This window comes from Alnus glutinosa, chromosome 11, assembly GCF_958979055.1.
Source record: "Alnus glutinosa chromosome 11, dhAlnGlut1.1, whole genome shotgun sequence".
Classification (NCBI taxonomy): Eukaryota; Viridiplantae; Streptophyta; class Magnoliopsida; order Fagales; family Betulaceae; genus Alnus; species Alnus glutinosa.
Window position 1 is genome coordinate 10,299,141 of NC_084896.1, and position 20,175 is coordinate 10,319,315.

At 37.5% G+C, this 20,175-nt stretch overlaps 1 long non-coding RNA gene across 2 annotated transcripts; it reads right to left on the reverse strand.

The window, feature by feature from the left end:
* Positions 1–4,034: 4,034 nt before the first annotated feature.
* Positions 4,035–7,427, reverse strand: LOC133880887 (uncharacterized). Of its 2 annotated transcripts, none has more exons than XR_009902455.1 (5): positions 7,248–7,427; positions 6,925–7,042; positions 6,062–6,102; positions 5,271–5,360; positions 4,035–4,287 (listed from the first exon to the last, which is right to left on the reverse strand). It is a non-coding gene; the product is annotated as an uncharacterized LOC133880887 (long non-coding RNA). The 2 variants fall into 2 exon arrangements; XR_009902454.1 differs by having other exon boundaries at positions 6,925–7,047.
* Positions 7,428–20,175: the final 12,748 nt, after the last annotated feature.

Sequence of the window (20,175 nt, forward strand, 5' to 3'; positions counted from 1 at the left end):
TGTGAAAGACTTTTTGTTAATGGCCGATTGGGTTGAGACCTTGTCTATAGGAAATTTTGCTGCTGAATTCTATTATGATGCCATAAACTTTAATGAGCTCGGCTTGATATTAGTATGTTTGGGGTATGGAGTGTTGGACTAATGACTAGGTGATTCAAGGGAGTTACTATTTTTGGGAGGAGATTTTATGTGGTTTAGGCTGAATGAGTTCATATTGAAATTGCCAAAATGTTGACGATTTAGTCGACTAAGTGGTAATTTTGATTTATAAATATAGATAGGTAATATAATTTGGAGATTTATGGTTACATGTTATTGGATACCTTAGTTTAAGTTTTAGGCTTCAAATTTCAGAATATTCCTCTAAACTTCTTCTTGCAATTTATTTAGGTAGAAGGTCAACCCTGACACTAATGGTAAGTCCAGGTAAGGGAACACAACCTAAACCCCGACGAAATTTTAATCACACTTTTCAAAATAAAAAATCGGGGATTTTCCTAAACTCCTTTATTCGTTTATATTAATTGTCTCTTTAAATTCTTTCATGATATTACTCTTATTATCAAATGTGATTGAGAAATCATGTGATTATATGATGTAGATAAAATTATAGCTCTCAAAGTATGAATTGTGAATGAGTTACACATACACCATATGAATGAAGTTAATGAAACTATGGTTCTCAAAATGTATATGTGTTATATGAAGATTTCATGAGGTTCTGTATAGTTGTATTTGTGCACCGTATCGTATATGTTGCATGTGCTCCATATGAGCGAAAAAAATGATGGCATCATCGTAATTATATGTGCATATATTACACAAAGTTTTACCCCACGGCAGCATCGTGTTATGATTCGGATCCATATGGGTAGCGTGGCAACTACACCAAAAGTGTGGGCTATCGGTCGGGGGGTCTTCACCTAGGGAAGTTCCTAGCCAGTTAGCTCTCCTTTGTGACAACAATATGAGCGATTAGGTCCCTCGGGATCGATCCTTTTGGACGTGCCAAACGTAACGTGTGCCGCTCACGGCTAAGTAGCAAAGGTGGGCCGGTGGAGGGTAAAACTTACACGTATAAATGATGCATGCACCATTCTGCATTTGATCTAATTGTATGTCATTTAACTGTTTTCTTTACTTGCTAACTTATTTAAACTCTGTTCAGAATTTCTGGAAAAAAAAATATATATATATATCATACTCTTATTTGTTGTGCTTTCCTTACTGAGTTGTCAAACTCACCAATTTTCCCCCAAATCTTTTCAGATGACCCAGTAAGATGAAGTCATTTCTTTGTAATGGCGTAGATCTCGCTAAGAGCAATAGATCGTTGTGAATCGACCAAACCTTTATATTGTATAGTATGTCTCTTTTTGGAGTTTATGGCATTGTAAAGAATTATTAATAGGCATGAATAATAAAATAGGAAGTTACAATCTATATGTTGTAAATGTACGCTTTTCATTTGAATGTTTTTAGCACTCAAGTTCACGTTTATATTCCAAAATGGGGGCATGACAGAAGTTGTATGGAAAGTTGAGATCACATCTTTTTTGGGTGAGGTTTCTCTTCCCGTATATGGAAGGCTTGCATGTTTTGGTCCTGTATTTCTTCTCCTCCTTCCTCTTGGTAGGATGTGATTGGGATGGAGTGTAGAAGATGGAAGTCGAAGACCATAGTTGCTATGCTAGGCAGATTAGTCTTGAGTTCTACAATCTATAATCTGTGGCGTGCTAGGAATGAGCTTAAGCATAAAGGTCAACCAAAAACTGAGGAACAGATTTTAAATGTGATTATTTGGGAGGTCCGATCCTGAATTTTAGGGAAATGGGGATTTAAAATGTCTACAGAGAATTTCAATCTTTGTCAACACTATAATCTCAATGTTAATATGCTGATGTAATTTTTAGTTTATGGTTTGGGCTTTTTGTGGTTCTGTACTGGGTTTCTCTTGTATCCCTGTCTCTTGTCAAGTTGTATTTAAAACTCTAAGGCTATGAAAGGTAATAAAATCTTCTTAAAAATGGAAATAAAACAAAGAAGAAAAATATGGAAATACTAATTGGTGCCAAAGGAATTCCAAATTTATGGAAATACCTGATGCCAAAAGGAAAGCCATTTTAGGAAAAATATAATAACTAAAGTAATACTTGAAGACAAAGAAAATCTAAATATGAGAATGTTTTAGAAGAGAGGAATTAGGAAATTTAGGACAAATTAATATGCCGAATATCTTCTAAATCACAATATGTTAATAGTCTTTTCTTTTCTTCTTGGTCGTTAAACATGTTGGCAATCTACACATCATAAAATAACCCGGCTATATTTTACATCCCTCCAAGGACCGTCGACTCTTTGGGTCCGCCGATTACTTGGGCCCGACAGATTGTTCTACCTTGGACAAGAATCATTGTTGCTAAAAAAAATTTCATAAAAAAAATTAGTGATGACAAAAGTTGTCGTTGATGTGTGTAAAGCTTTTAATTATTTATACTATTAGTGATTACATTTTATGTTGCCACTAATAATCTAATAATCAAATATTAGCAATGACAATTGTAGTCACTAATTATAAGAATTCTTATTGGCAGCGGTCATTTTCATCTCAAATAAGCTAGATCCCATCACAAATACTTTTGTGCGGCTTTTCGCACGTGAAAAAATAAAAATTCTACTTAGCAAAAGTTTGTTCCTGCCAATCAGAGTGGCAAACCAAAGATGAACAAATCAAGGCACTACAAGAGAAAGCCACAGAATCCCAATAGCTACCATGACTATGAAGGGTAGCTAAGCCATATGCAAGGTATGCTAAGGAGAATAGCCAACATGGACATGGCCCGTGAACCACCTCCACGGGTCAAGCAGGTATGGGTCAAGAATGATAAGACCATTCACCCCTTTAGGAGGAGTGGGCTGAACTATTAAAGGTGAAGTCTCACCGCCTAGGGTTTTGGTTCATAAATCCTAGTGCATGTTAGGTATGTTTGCATTGCATAGTTTATCATGTCATATCTTATTCATGCCTTGCATTCTGTTTGAGGAACCATTTATTCTATCCCCTATATGTTCTCTTGTTGTCTTGAGAAACTTCTACAGTTACTATTTGGGGATGATAGAAAAAGCACATAATGCTGCTACTTTTCTGTCTTGCTATTTCCAAACCTCTCTCCCTGAGGTCATGTTTGCTCTTACCATACATGCTAGGAGGTCTTTGTGTATTTATTTTCATCTAGCATGTTTTTTGTCGTTTTTCTGTCTTATTTATTTTCAACATAAAAAAAAAAAAAAAAGAAAAAGAAAAAGTGAGAAGATGCGAAATTTTTTTATTTTTCCTTTTGATAGCTTTTTAGATATTGCATGTATTCTTGCTTGATATCTCAGTTCATTTGATTAAAAATGCTTATATATGATTAAGAGTCTATGCCTGATGTCTGCAAAGTTTCTTGTGCATCTTAATGTTAGATAGTTGATTTTCTCATGTGATGAAAAATGTGCACTATCCAAGGCTCTTCTAAAGAACATTTTTTTATCTCTATGACTTTTAGCTTCTGGAAATTCTGATGAGAGAGATTTTTTTTTTTTTTTTGCTAAGATGGTCAAATTGACTACTTTGCTAGTTGAACCTAGAACTTAAATATTCTGGCATTCTCTCTATGTTGCAACACCAAGTGATAAAAAAAATTTAAAATTCAGAAAATATGGATAAATAAAAAAAAATTCATTGCTTTTGGGCTATAAATCTGTTCTTGAACTTGTCCCTACATAAATAGTTAGTGATCAAATCATTACGGGAATAGATGGTCACTAAAGGACTAAGTAAAAGAAAAGTGCTGCATCTTAGGGAGAGTGTATCAGATGAGGGTGGCTAGGCCCTAGTAATAAATAAGGTTTAACTTTTGACTGATCTAACATTGATTTTCTCTCTTTTTTAGAAAATCTGGTTGCTTTAGGGTTTAGCGGAATCTATATTTATCCAACAAACTTGGAATTAAATAACACATCAGAACTTCTAACTAAAATACCTCAAAATAGATATATAAAGTTTAACTTAATAATTACACATAAGATAGTATTTGTGCCACACAAGACACATATAATTTACAAGTCAAAATAACTAGAGTATCGCTAATACACACCAACAGAAATATAAATATCGTTCTCAAGATAATATAATGAAAGACTGGAACACAGCAATCCACAAAATGGAGGCAAGCTAGCCTCAAGTACTGTCAATAGGATCCACCTAAGGATCAGGGTAATCCTGGTACTCCTCCTCCTCATAACCTGTAATAATATATAATATAAAGAGGAAAACAGTAATACAAAATACCTAAGTGAGTCCGCTGTTTCCAATAATATAATGAATTCTGATTTATTTAATAAATGCAACACAATGCAATTATGGCTTCATAATCACATGTATATTCAATATATAGTCCATGGTCGTGAATCATAGATATAGATTGAATATATACACAATTATAAAGTAGTAATATGACAGTTTTATATGCAATGTCTTAATTATTTTCTTTTGCACTCCTCTCATAATGGAACCTATGGTCCAGATTAGCGTGTTGTGAGAACCTACGGTCTCCTCACTTAAAGCTTAATTATCAATAAGATGACTAAATACCTAATTCACCTATCCGTGTACACATTATATTTATGTGTATCAATGGATTAGGTTTAAGCGTTGTATGTGTATATGTATATATGTATATACATATGCATGTATATAAGTTTAAAATATATTGTTAACTTAGTAAATAAGTAACGAGCTATAAAAAGAATTAGCAATGATAATGTGATCTAATAATAATTAGGCAAATAAAATAGTAAATGCATCTTAAAGATAATAAGCGAAATAAATATGAACCTAAAATCAAGGTTAACTTAATAGTAGCTAAGGTTACCTAGTTAGCTTTAGATGCGGGTGATACAACGTGAGAGCACATGAGTAGTATTTGTGTCATAGAGTATAGAGTTCAATAGTATAGCCTAACGTCATAAATGTTTGTAGGCTCGTGTCATGATTGGAGACCTCGACTGTAATGACCCGAACTTTTACAAAAAGGCATAAGTGAAAATTTTGATTTCCACGTATCGTTATGACATCAACAATGATGTCATCAGAGTATAAATTGACAATGGAATACATTTTCTTCTTTTACAATAATACGTTAGAGCTGACTGAACAACCTCAATATATAAAATAATAACCATTTGTTCTGATATAATAGAATACATCCAATTAACAACATACGTACCACATGCGGCACAAACATTACATAACCGTTGTATATAACATCTACAAACTAAAGGTCTCATCCATAACCTAGCAGCTCCTGCCTTCATTCCTGCAAAACTCGCATGTGATTGTGGTTAACACCACAATCCCATATTGTGGTCGAGTGAGTCAACGGTCCTCAACCACATAGTGACACGCTGATTTATATAACCATATCCAATGCATCCAAATGATGACAGTTATATCCACATACATATAATCACATTCATATATAATCATGCTAGTTCATCTACTTTACCTCTTTACTACTCATAATCAAATCTCTTGTTAACACATTATTAGCGCTATCTTTTCCGCTAATTTAACACATTATTAGCGCTATCTTCTCCGCTAATTTAACACATATTAGCGCTATCTTCTCCGCTAATTTGACATACCATTAACGCTATTTTCTCTACTATTACTGAGCCATACCTCTACCACTGTTTTTCTCTATTATTCCTTCAACCTTTGGTTTATCCGTCGGTCTTATCAGTGTATTGATTCCTTGGTACCTAAACTTTCGTTTACCTGTTGGTCTCCTCAATTCACCGACACCTTGGTACCTAAACCTCAAGACTTTTTATTAACAGACTCATATCACACCATAGTATGATCATGCAAACAACATCATATACATAATCTCAATCAAAACATGTTACACATAATAAATGCCAAACATCAATTAACATATAATCAAATAAAGCAGCAATCACCATATTCTAAAGTCTATACTACTCTTATCATCCTCAGTGAGTAAGAAATACTCACAGTTCTTTCCTGCTACAATGATTGATCCATAAATATAATCACTGCAATATAATATATAATACAAGCAAATAGTGAATTAGTACAATTCACTAAACATAGATTTTAACCCTATACTCATTTATGATTTCTTAATCCTATTATTGATTCGATATAGTAACGGCATATAAAATCCTTCGATCATAATGCCATATATTTCATGTGGACATTATAATTGAATTCATTATTAAATTATCAAAATACCCTTAAACATAACAATTACCAAAATACCCTTTTTAAAATACTAATTTTAACATCACATAATCAACAAATAGTTAACACTTCACAGCCCTAAATCAACAAATCCACAATGTCCCCCATATCACAGTCCATTCGGCCAACCACCACAATATTTGGTCAAATAGACTTCAACCACTCAACCAACAACAAGGGATTAAACTCTACTTTAAAAACCTTATTTTAAAACATAAGTTATAACATTAAAGGATAAGAATCTTATCCAAAATTTCTAAAATATCTTTTTAGAATATTTTGTAAAATATCTCAAAATATCTAAAATATCTTTTTATGATATTCTGTAAGATATCTCAAAATATCTTTTAGGATATTTTCTAAGATATCTCAAAATATCTACTAGGATATTTTCTAAAATATCTTAAAATATCTTTTGAGATATTTTGTAACATACGTAATCATAAAACATGTTATTCTTTTCGTTTCTTAATTCGTTCTACCTCTTATCTTCTAGAGCGTTCTTTCCTTTTCATATCTCGATCTACCACTTATCTTTTAAAACTTCTTTTTCCATTTTCTTATCTTTTCTACTAATTAAGAGATAACATAAAGAGGATCTTAGAGATTCATACCTTATTCAAAACCCGAGAGAGAGAGATCCTTCTTTCCTCTTTGTTGCTAGACACTTGTGAGGAAGAGAAAGAGAGGAATTAAGAGAACTTCTCATGATGAAGAGGATCCTTGATTCTCCTTTTCTTGTTCCAATCCGACAGGTAGAGAGAGAGTTAAAGATATCTATATATGTTCGTGAAGAAGAAAAAGAGAGTTCTTCTTTTGAACCAAAACTAAAAGGAACAGAGCAAGAGCTCTTCATGCTACAACATCCATGGATGGAGTGATGCAAAGAGGCATGAAAGAACTAGAGAAATCAAGAGAAGAGAAGGTAGAGACTTACCAAAATTTGCCGTCCAAGGGAGAAGAAGATGCAATCCTTCTTCTTTGATGCAATTCCAATTAAAGAGGACTAGAGGAAGAGCTAGAGAGCTTCTTCCTTTCTCTTGATGCAACCGAACCAAAAGAGAAGAAGAGAGAGTTGCAAAAATAAGCGAGAAGCCGAGAGAGAAATTTGAGAGAGTTTCTCCAAGAGAAGAAGAATATGGGATTTGTGAGAGAAGCCATCCTTTTATAAAAGAATGAATGGTCAAGATCTTTCCACCATAATCTCATCTAATGGATTGGAAACCAACTTGTAGAGCAAGTTTATGATTAATTACTATGAGTCATCAAGCAATGATGATTTGTTAGAAAAGAATCAAAGAGAAGACAAATAAAGAGTTTAAACGTTTAAGAGAGAGGGGGTGATTCATCTAAAATAATCATTACACTTCAAAAATATTCCTTATCTTATTTTCATCTAATTGTTGGGAGAGTTTCTTAAGCATTAAGTTTGGATCAATGGTTGAGAGTTTTGCACATGGGTAGGTGAGGTGTTGCAATGAACCATCAATCAATGATGACTTTGTAAAGATATCACGAATTAAGTTTTCAAAACAATACATTCAAGTGTGAACATATTTAGTATATCATGATTACACTATGACTCATCACAAGAAAAGATAAGGGAAGATAAAAGGAAGTGAGTTATATGCGTAGAAGAGGGCTTCACTTAGCTTAGGTGACTCACCCATCTAAAAGGAATATAATCATTTCACTTATAATATCTCTTATCTTATTAACCTTATCCTATAGTTAGGTAATTTTATCTAAAAATTGAAATTGACTTCTAAAAATAAAGTGTGTGCACAAGTGTCAACAAAAATTAAGCACAGCGGAAAGTAAAAGACACACAGATTTTTGTTGACGAATTGGAAACTCAATCAAGAGAAAAACCACTCCGGGGCAGCCAAACCCAGGAATTCCACTATTCAGAAGACGAAGCTAGATACAAGATAGTAACACTCACATGTACCGATGCAGTGGTCGTACCTTGCTCTCTGACGTGTAACCCAACACGAACGCTTCCCAACCAGGTCTCTTACCTGAAGGGGTCTTCAATGGAATCCTTTATCTTAGGGCAAACCCCTAAGATAGACTTCAGATGTAGCGCAACACACTTGTAACGGCTTCAGAGCGATCTTGAACTTCTCTAAGCTCTTGTGGAATTCAATACCGAATTCTTGCAGTTCTCAATACCCAAGGGCCTCTATTTATAGGCTGAGGTGCAGAATGGGCGATTGCTGTAATATGTACGGACGCTGTCCGAACGATAAACCTGGGTCGTCCGGACGGACAACTGTACGACAGGATTTTTCGAAAATTTCACTGAAATTTTTTCCTGTTTAAGATCCGCGTCCGGACGGTCACACGTCCGCTGCAAGTAATTTCCATATAAGGCTTAGTGCGTCCGGACCAATGGGGATGAACGTCCGAACGACAATTCTTCAACACGCAATTTCCATATCTGCTATGCGTGCGTCTGGACCAAGAGAGGCAGATGTCCGGACGGTTGAAGTCGAATCGGCAATTTCCATATTAGTTGCACGTGCGTCCGGACCAATGCTAACTGACGTCCAGACGGTGATATTTGAATTGCGATTCTTGCCTTATGTAGGAGTGCGTCCGGACGGGAAACCATATCGTCCGGACGGTGTATCAATCATCCCATATTCTGAACTTGGAAAGAATCTGAAGCTGATTGACGTCCGGACAGGCTGCTAAGAGGTTCAGACGGATGCAAGCTGGAACAGAAGCTTCTCGATACAGTGGAGGGTCCGGACGGAATGATACATCGTTCGGACGGATGATGCAGGTCTGTCTAGCGTCCGGTCGGAATGAACACGTCGTCCGGACGGATGGAACAGTGGACAGATGGACGTCCGGACGGGATGACACGTCGTCCGGACGGCTGACAGGGAATCTGAAATCTTCTATCTTTTTCGCAGTGCAGAGTCTTCTGAAAATGCTCTGACAAGTGGAATCCCTGTTTACAGCATCTTTACACATAAGTGATTTTGTCCAAACACAGAATGAGGCCAAAATACTAACATTATCCTTAAATATTTACTTGACATTGTAGTAACTATTAAACTACCATACAAGACAAGAATGGACACTTGTCAACTCAAGAAAACATCAGAAAATCAATAAGGTGATGTGGTGATGACATGGCAGAATCTTGGGCTACCATGCATGCATGCTGTCCAGCCTAGGGGCAGTAGGTTCACAGACAGTTTCGGCAAACTTACAGAGTTCGTTTGACCCTATTTTTGTTATTCCAAAGTTTAAGGTCCGTTTTAACATGCCGATACACTTATACATATTTTTCAATAAACATTTAATCTCTTTGAACATATCTTGATGAATATTTATGAATAAATATCCATATTTAGTTTATTAGACCATAAATCCAATTTTAAGATATTTTATTTAATATCTTAAAATACTGGGTGTTACATCGACTTGTTCTCTAATATAGAGTTCAAGTAACTAGAACACGGGAGAAGTATTCGGGTCATGTGTCATATGCAACCAAGGTGAGTACTCTACTCACTGAGAAAAATGTACTTTTATGTATTTAATAGATTTGCAAATGATATGTGATTTTATTACCGAACCGACAATATGTTGACAACATGTTTTGGATGTTTTAAGTAGTTTCAATTATGTTGAAATATCGATGATGTTTATGAAATGATGCATGAATGAAAGTGTAATTTGAATTGATTTGAGGAGTTTGATTGCCTGCTGTTGTTGGGGTTTAAATTACACAAATATTGATTGATGAGTTGATGTGTTAAATTGTTTATGGATTTAAATCAAAAGCATGAGTTAAAGATATGATTCATGAAATGAAATGTATTGTTCTAAGCATGAGGCATAAGCATATGAAAGCTAAATGTGCATTGAAGTGAGGTTTACAACCCACGGGAAACTATACTTGGGGTTTGTCCTATGATGTTCTTGGGTTAATTCCCATGATGTTCTTGGGTTAATTCCCATGATGTTCTTGGCATAATTCCAATGAGGAACAACAATGAGCATGTGCATTGCATGAGCATGTATAGCATAGTTTTGATGAGTGTGATATTTGTATACTATGAGTAGTTTTGCTAGACATATTAGTATGCATAAGAGTCTCAGTGGGAAAGAACTTATGTATATTTCTATCAGATGGTTATATGATTTAAATGCCATGTTTTTCCAACTTAAGCTCTACGCGTATGCGAACGCCCTTGTGTATATGTAAGCCTAAGCCACGGAATCAAAAGTATTATAGTATGTGAGACTGTATGTAGTTGTTTCCAATAATGGAACTTCTATGTATAATCTTAGCTATATAGTATGCTTTAAATGTTTTCTATTAGTCGGTGTTTGTTATATCAGCTATTGGAGTTTTTCAAACAAAAGTTATAAAATTGGTAGCTGTTATATACGCAAGACAAGAAAGAAAAGTTGGTTCTTTGCAAAAACTCAGTTAGTTTAATATCACTGAGGTTTTGGTATTATGTACTGAGATGGTGAACTCATCCTTTCACCTATATGAATATGACAAACCCCCACAATTGTATAGATGATATTCCTTTGGCAGCAAGTACTCCAGTATAGTTGATGGTTTGGTACCAGTTTGCTTGGGATGTTGATGAGTCACAAATATTGTATATTTGGACCTATTAATTTACATTAGTTAAACCTTTAGTTTTGTTATTTTCTAATGTCGTTTGTGAGTTTTAGTGTTTTAGTGTTTTAGTGTTTTGCAGGACATTGAGATAAAATGACAGTATTTTAATTAAAATTGAAAGAAGTGGAAAAACCGTCTCGTTTAGACTTACTTTCAAATGTGGAAAGAAATGTATATATATATATATATATATTGGTGGAGATTTTTTGCAAAAGGAGAGACTTGTAGCCGTGAGAACCAAGAAGTCCATGCAACCAAGACACAATTCTTTCCAAGGGCAGCATGTGGACAGCAAGGGGAACCAAGAGAAGGCCAGCAACTCCAAAGCCGCTGGACAGCAGCTCCCAAGCTGCTGGACAGCAGCATTGTACGCAACACCCATCAATTCAAAGGCTAGCAGCACTACACTCCTCTCCATGCAGCAACTCCCAAGAGGATAAACCAGCTGGGTAGCACTGAACGAAAACCTGCATACGCGTTACTCTCCTAAGCTGCCAGCAGTCATACACGTGACTTTCCAACAGCAGGACCGAGACACACACCTTCTCTCTATGCATGCAGCACCGAATTGTCCAAAGCTGGACAGCAGCAGCCCCAAAGCTGCTGGACAACAGCAACTCCCTCAAAACCTGGACAGCGCATGCACACTTTCCACTCTTGTCCCCCCATGATGTCTAGCACAAAATATTCATGATTTATTCATTCAAAAAACCAGCAGCAGAAGGCAGTGAAAAAAGCATAAAAAGGGGAGTTCGAGCACCATTTTGATCTCCAGATTCTCGTTGGACAGCAGCTTATTGGGAGAGGGACTTCAACTCCAAATTATCAAAGGAGCTCCATGGGTGGCTAAAGCTTTCCCTAGAGTTTTGATAAACCCTACCCAAGTATCAATGGCTTAATTATATTTTTCTTTGGGATATTTATTTTGGGCATTGATGATTGTGTAACTATGAGAATTACAAATTTCGTAATTGGTTTTAATGTTAAATGCAATCATGATGAAATGTTTATCTTGTCTATGAGAAAGCCTTTTATTTTGATTGTGCTCGAATTATATTTATTGTTCAAAAGATGATAAATGTAATGGTTATGCAATGGTATTATTTGAACATGCAAAAAGAGGTTTTGATAGTTCATGCCTAGAATAGACAAATCATGCTACATTTTAGGTTAGAGTAATTTAGGTAGATGATTTGTACTAATCCTAAGATGAGCTACACTTAATCATTGTTTGTGTGTAACTAAGTTAATAAATTTGATAGTCCATGCTTAGGGCAGACGGATCGTGCTGCACCCTAGCTTAGGTAGACGATCCGTGCTAGTCGAAGATGGGTTACACTTATTTTTAATGATGGTATTTTCTTGACTCTTTGTTGTGTGCTTGGCAACCACACACAAGTAATATCATGACTAAAATGAATGTCTCATGTTAACGTGATAGCCATTGGTACAAGGTTAGTGGTGAAATCAATCCCCTATTTTCCTATCTCATTTAGTTCAACTTTAATTTACTTTCTAGCATTTAATTTCCGGTGTTAGTTTATAAATTAAAAATCACAAAAACATCACTTTTCTAAGGTATAAATTAGGATTGATTTTATTAAAGCTTGATATACGTAACCAATACAATCCTTGTGGATCGACATCCTCAATATAGACACTGTCCTGCAGTGACTCGTGCTATTGCAAGTGGTATTATTATTATTGAAGTACAAAATGACCACATCAGATGTTACGACTGAAGCTCGCCGCGACGGTCGTAATTGCTAGACCACGGATGTCCACTATTTTATAGGTTTGGTATATGGCCCGTGTTGCTTGTGACACTTGAATTGTCGAGCCATTCTTGTATGTAATTATTATTTTGATAAGTTTTAAACATATAGATGTTAAATGGCTCTTTGTTGTAATAGATTTGTGATTGAGATATATGTTATGATTTCCGCTGTATAGTTAAATAGATGTTACTCTAATTTACTAGGTACTTATTATGGGGTATGTACCATATGTTGGCCGAGGGACAAATAGTCACGCCACTGTAATGACTCGTTTTATGTTTGTATAAAAAAAATAAAAAGTTAAAAAAAAACGGGTTGTCACAAAAATAAAAAATAACAAAGGTCTCGCACTCACATTGACCAACAATACAAAATTTAGTAAATTGTTAGGTTGTATAAGTGTTATATTGCATGTTTTGGTGGTGGCATGAAAGCTAATGGCAATTTCCCTTCATGATGTTGAATTTTTTTTTTTAGTTTTTTTTTTTTTCAAAGCACATTACGTTCATGGTTAATGCAATGAGAAATGATATGTTTACACCTTCAAAAGAGAAAAAGAAAAAACATATATGATATGTTTACATCTTTTTAAAATTCTTGTACAACTCCAATAACTTATTTTAAAATTAACCATTGGATATATAGGACCCAAATGTAGGAAAATAGATCGGAAAATATTAGATTTATAACACCAATACAACAACTGTACAACAATCCCTCACATGAGGGTGGGTCCCACATATTGGGGCTCATCCTCATGTGAGGGGTTGTTGTACGGTTGTTGTATTGGTGTTGTACAAGAATCAAATCCCAAATAGATCCAATGGTTAGTTTGAAAAAAAGTTGTTAGACTTGTACAAGAGTTGTGCCAAGAATTGTACAACAATCATTTCTCTAACGCAATAGTTATTTTTTTTTTTTCTTCTTCTAGCTACTTCTTCACTTTTTTATTTTTTATTTTCTAGCTACTTTCTCTTCTTTCGGTCGTTTTTCTCTTTCTCCATAGCTGCTTTTTTTTGTCCCTCCAAATAACACCATTACTGGCTGCTCTTTGCCCCGAGCCGGTTGTCCACAGTCGTCAAGCTAATCTCCACCTCTTTCCTGCTCCCCATTGCCGGCTGTTTCTCGGCTCGGCAAAGGGTCGCAAATCTGGCTTTTTCAATGCTAGATCTGTAAAACAAAGTTAGTCGAATCCATAAGGAATCGCGTTGCAAAAATTAATTTCTATATAAACTAATTTTATTTTAACCTAGTTCCGAATTTTGAGATTTTATCATGTAAAATAATAAACTAAATTAAAAACAATCAATAAAAAAAGCACTAAAGTTTTAGAATCCATCTCACCATATCAAACAACACATTCTTATATTTTATTCATACACCCAATAAACAATTAAGACATATTCATTGTTCAAGGTTCTATAAAAATTATATTAAATCATTCAATGAATCCAACTTAATAACAAATCACAACGAATACCCAATTGAAATCAAATCATCCAATGTATCCGATTTGACAAACAAATCGCAATGGATATCATCTTTCAACCAAATCATTCAATGTATCAATTGGTTGAAATACATTGAATATCCAACTTTTAATAAATAATCATTCAATCAAAAGACAAAAATCAATTAATTGAATATTGAACTTCAACAATATTTTGATAAATATCAGAATTGCATAAGATAAAATGTAACACGCAGATTACTGAAATGGAAATTGAAGAAGGAAAATGGAAATGGAATGGAAGAAATGTAATATCAATGAAAAACAATAAAATTGGAAAATGATATTATACTGAAATTAGGCAAATTCAAGGATGCCTAAAACCTCCGTGAGTGATTCGAGGTACTCCCCCTCCATTTTCAGCCAAGACTGAATTACAACTTGAATGCCTAAAACCATTTACTGGTCTTGTTTATATAAACCCGCTTAAAGGCTTACCAAACTAATAAGGCCAAAGGCCCATTATACTACTAAGGCAAAGGCCAATGCTATTATGCCCATAACACTAAGCCCACTACTAATATACCTATGACACTACCCACCCCTTTAAGCACTTTGCCTACAAAGTGCGATTATTATGATGATTATATTTAAAAGATAAACTGAAAAAATAAGCCCACTACACCACAAAAACAGCTCCTTCTCAATGCTGCTTCTAGAGGCTTCAGCATCATGATGACACAGGATGACACGTAGCAATATTGGTTCCTTATCCTTAACACGTCACTTTATCTCCTGAAGCTTCTTGCAATTTCCAGCTTTTCCCTTACTTTACCAATCTGCCCTTCAGCCATGTTAGGGGAGTGAAGCCCATTCAACCACGCAGCCAAGTTACCTCTTGCTTTTCCATGCCAATATCCAATTGCCACGTAGCCATCTTTGAGGTACTTCAATGAACGTTTCTTCCCCATCCATCTTCACGTACAAGCTGCAATGTGTGCAAGAGAAAGGCTCTGGTGGTGGTGCTGGTCCAAGTTGTCCGCCCCCAACCTGATTTCTCGACCTCCGGATCTCTGTCCAGCGCGGCTCCGGCGACAGCGGCATGTCGGCGCTTCCCCTTCAGCCACCACATCCCCTTCTTTTTTCACACATTTCCAACGCCAACGGTGTTTGAAAAGAACAACATCCACCGCATCCTTAGTGGAGGACAGAGATAGAAGCACACTAGGCACTCCCCAATTTGAAAATGGCATCTCCACGATAGAGTCTGAAGTTTGTAGTTTAGGAATTAGCTCATATGTTGCTGTAATTTCTGTTTGGTATGGATTTCCAGCTTGATCAGATTCTGGAATTAGGATGTGGTTTGTGGCGCCAATCGGAGCTGGTTCTGGAATGATTGTGTGTTGTGGATCAACGTCTTTCTTCTCTTCTTCATTTGGATCGAAAAAGTGAATGAGGGCTAGGTCTTCTAGCTTCTCATGAACCGAGTATTTTGCGTGAATAGACCGCACCAAACCTTCCCAATCAATCACACTTTTGCTAGATCGTAATTCCTTGAACCATAGATTAGCCTCGCCGACCATATGGAAAGCAGAAATGGACAGTTGTTGCTCTGCCGGAATATTGTAATACACAAAAAATTCTTCGGCTCTGCAACACCACGTTTCCGGATCTTCCCCATCGAATAGGGGAAAGTCCAGCCGAACAGATATCAGCTTCATGATTTCCTTCCTGGACGTTTCACCTCCTTCTAGACTTAGAGGCTGAGTAACCAGCGGAGGAAACATTTCCTTCTCCTTACCCCGCGCATTGAACCCAGGAATTCCCGAGATCATGTCCTGAATACGCTGAAATTGAGTCTCAAAATGGAGCTTCATCTCCTCCTGATTCCTCTGCAGTTTCAACATATCCGTTTGCAAATTCTGGATCTGGGTAGTAGTCCTGTTGTTCCAGTCAGTTTGATGAGCACTGTGAGCTTGCAAGGCTTCTTCCGTCAATTGGTCACGGGTAATGGTATCAACTAGAGATCGAGCTTGATTTCCTTCAGCCATGGTAGTGGAGCGGGTTCTCATAGACAGGAAATCAGAGTGGGCAGTGGGATCAGAGGCTTTGATACCAATTTGTAACACGCATATTACTGAAATGGAAATTGAAGAAGGAAAATGGAAATGGAATGGAAGAAATGTAATATCAATGAAAAACAATAAAATTGAAAAATGATATTATACTGAAATTAGGCAAATTCGAGGATGCTTAAAACCTCCGTGAGTGATTCGAGGTATTCCCCCTTTATTTTTAGCCAAGACTGAATTACAACTTGAATGCCTAAAACTATTTACTGGTCTTGTTTATATAAACCCACTTAAAGGCTTACCAAACAGTAAGGCCAAAGGCCCATTATACTACTAAGGCAAAGGCAAATGCTATTATGCCCATAGCACTAAGCCCACTACTAATATACCTATGACATAAAATAACAAGAATAAAAGTATTATCAAAAGTAAAGTTTCATCTTCAACTAAAGTTGAAGAATTAGCATCTCATGGCTAAATACAAAAGACTAACTTTTATTAACATCATAAAAATAAAAATAAAATATATATATATATATATATATATATATATATATATATATATATATATATATATATATATATATATTATATCACTAGGTTTACAAAATAAAACCAAAATACCGCCTCTGCCCTTGTGTCCACGTTTTTAAGAGAAAAGAACATCAAATATGCTGAATGTCCTAGGGTTCGGTGCCTCACTTCTTCAGAAAACGTGTAAAAAAAAAATAGCACTCCTTGCACCGGACCACCTGCTAAGTGCTAAACTAGACAAAAGAATTCTTTCCATGTACGGTCTCTTCACTAGAACGTGTCTTGGTTCTTCTATTTTTGGAGAAAGACGTGTGTGTTCAGCTGGGACTCTTCCATCCCTGTTTTGCGCAGCACGAACTACTATTTAGTCAAAGACCAAATTCCATCCCTGCATGGCAATTATTTCCTCTTTGGCTTCTCTCACGTACACGTCGTTCCTACTCTTAAAGAAACTTGTCTTGGTGCTTCCACGTCTCACGTGCATGCTAGACCGCCTCTGTTAGTATTTGGAAAGATCTCGTATCAATCTGGCAAGAATTCCTGTCCTGTGGCTTGAGAAAATCACGTAAGAGCTGCTGGTCTTTTTTTTTTTTTTTGGGAAGAATCAAGTGTTGGGACTGCAGTCTTTGGAAAGAAATGTCTTGTGCATGATTCGGTGCTGCTGTAGTAATTCTTACGGAAATCACGGCTGACCTCTTTGTTAGGGATAAAATCAACCCTAGAGACACGTGGATCCAATGACATCTCGGAGTTATGTCTCGGACATTTGTTCCGCACAGTTCCGCCCAGCAAAGAAAAGGTCGTCTAGGTCTAAAGACATCTCGGAGATATGACGATGTCTCGGTCTTAACATTCCAGGTTACGGTATATAAAATATCCCGGGATCTCCCAGTCAAAACGGAGCGAACATATCTCGGATATTTGTGTCTCGGAGTAATAACGCCTCGGTATGATATCGAGTAGGTGTGATATCTCCTCGGGGTGATATCCATTGGATGTGTCAACATCTCGGAGTATAAACATCTCGGACTTACACAACCCCGTTATGGTGCGGATATATCCCGAGATCTCCAGGTCGGAGCGAACACATCTCGGATATCATCACCTCGGAGGTTGGCTGAAATGTGCTACAGTCTTCTAAAAGGTGCCATGCGCCACACTCGTCTTAGAGTGCGATAAGGATAGAATCCCAGAAGATCAGGGATAAACTACAGATCCATAATTTATGGGATAAAATGGTTATTGACACGGAATCAAGTTTAAAGAAGTACAAACGCAATCAACTACGGACTTCACACTCCTACTCGAATTCCCTGAAGATATGGTTAAAGTTCAACCAGGCTAGGACTCAAACTCCTAATCCAACTAGGTGTCAAGAAGGTCCGGCCTATAAATAAAGACCGTCACACCAGGTATGAGATCACGAATTCTCTAAGCTCTTGAGATTAAGATTCAGAATACTCTGCAGAAAACTGATTTAGACTGACTTAGGCATCGGAGTGGGCGAGGTCGGCACCCCCGACGAGTTGTTTGTTCTTTTTGCAGGGTTGAGGTATTCGGTAGAAATCAGCAGCGAATCTTTAGGCGACACGTCACCATACCGGAAACTGTACCAACAGTTTGGCGCCGTCTGTGAGAACGATCAATTGTTCTTACGAAAAACAAATCCGCGATGGTGACGACAAGACGTTCCAAGTCGATCCAAAACGAAGTACTGCCTACCAGCCGAGACGATGCTCGTGGAGAAGTAGAATCTGCAGGACTAGAGGCCCGGATAACCCAACTAAGTCAACAGTTGGCCCAGGCGCAGAAGAATGTTGAGGATTTGCTGGCTCAGAATGCTGTGCTCCTAGCCGCACGAACTCCGCCGCCGTTCAATCATGATGCAGTCGATGGGACAAACCCTGAGGGAAACCCCGAAGGGTCAGGAGAGAGAGACGGGCGGAACGAGAATCATGGAGAGCCCATCAATCCGGTTCCACCCACGGAGGCAGAAAGGAGGTTGCAGAAGATGGTCCAGGATCTGGGCGCAAAATATGACGTGCTGTCAAAGACGATTGACCAGAAGCGTGATGGGAAGGAGTCCCTTGTTGACAACCTCTTCCAGCACAAGGAGTCCATATTCACCGAAGAAGTGTCCAACTGCGACTTACCTGGAAGATTCAAGGTACCTGACATTCCTGTCTTTTCAGGCAGTGAAGATCCAGTGGAGCACTTGGACAATTTCCGGTCCCATGTCTCCCTGCACAAGACACCAGATGCTGTGGCATGCCGAGCTTTTCCTCTCACCTTGTCAGGAAAGGCCCGAGACTGGCTTAGGAATCTCGCACCAAGGTCGATTGATTGCTTCGACACCCTTGGAAGAAAATTCCTGGCCCAGTTCGTATCCGGGAGAGCTAGAAGAAAACCCCGAGGATACTTACTCTCAGTACAGCAGGGACCGAATGAGTCTCTAAAAGACTATCTGTGCAGGTTCAACCAGGAGAAGCTGGACACAGAGAGTGCACCAGACGACTTCATTTACGGTGCAATTTTTCAAGGCTTGAAAAAAGATGGACCTCTGATGGCAGAATTGGCGTTGAAACCGCCGAAAGATCTTCATACCTTTATGGTGAAGATGGACAGGTACATCAACCAGGAAGAAACGCTCCGAGCCCTCCTCAATAATTCCCAGCAACAACAACAGCCGTCCACCGAGAAGCCTAAGAAAAAGAAGAATCCTGAGCCCATACAGGATGCTGGTCCCGCAGAGTATAAGAAGGTGAAGAAGAATTTCGGAGATTACAAGTGGACACCATTGAACACCTCCATCACCGAGGTGCTCATGGAACTCAAGAAAGATCCGAATTACCAGAGACCGAGACCCATTCAAGGAAATCCCCCTCTGCACTTGGCTCACAAGTATTGTGCCTTTCACAATTCACGCGGTCATCTGACCGAGCAGTGTGTTTCGTTGAGGCAGTTGATCGAGAAATTCATTGAGAATGGGAAGCTAGTCCGATTCCTCGTCAATGAGAGGAATCAACAGGAGCGAGATCACTATCCGAGGCCTAGGAGGGAAGAGGATCGGGATAATAGAAGAAACTATCAACCGAGACAAGATGAAAGAAGAGAAAGAAGCCGAGAGCCAGCACCTCGGCCTCGGAGGGATGAAAGAAGGGAGAGAAGTAGAAGCAGGCCTCGGGGGGCGCAGCAAGGCAATCTCCCTATCATTCACACCATCTCGGGAGGATTCAGAGGAGGAGGTGAGTCCAACTCGGCTCGGAAGGCGTATGCCAGGCAGCTAGATGATTTCGAAGTTTACTCGGTCCAGAAGCCCCCAAAGTCTCGGAAATATAACCCACTGGTTATAGGGTTTTCTGATGATGATT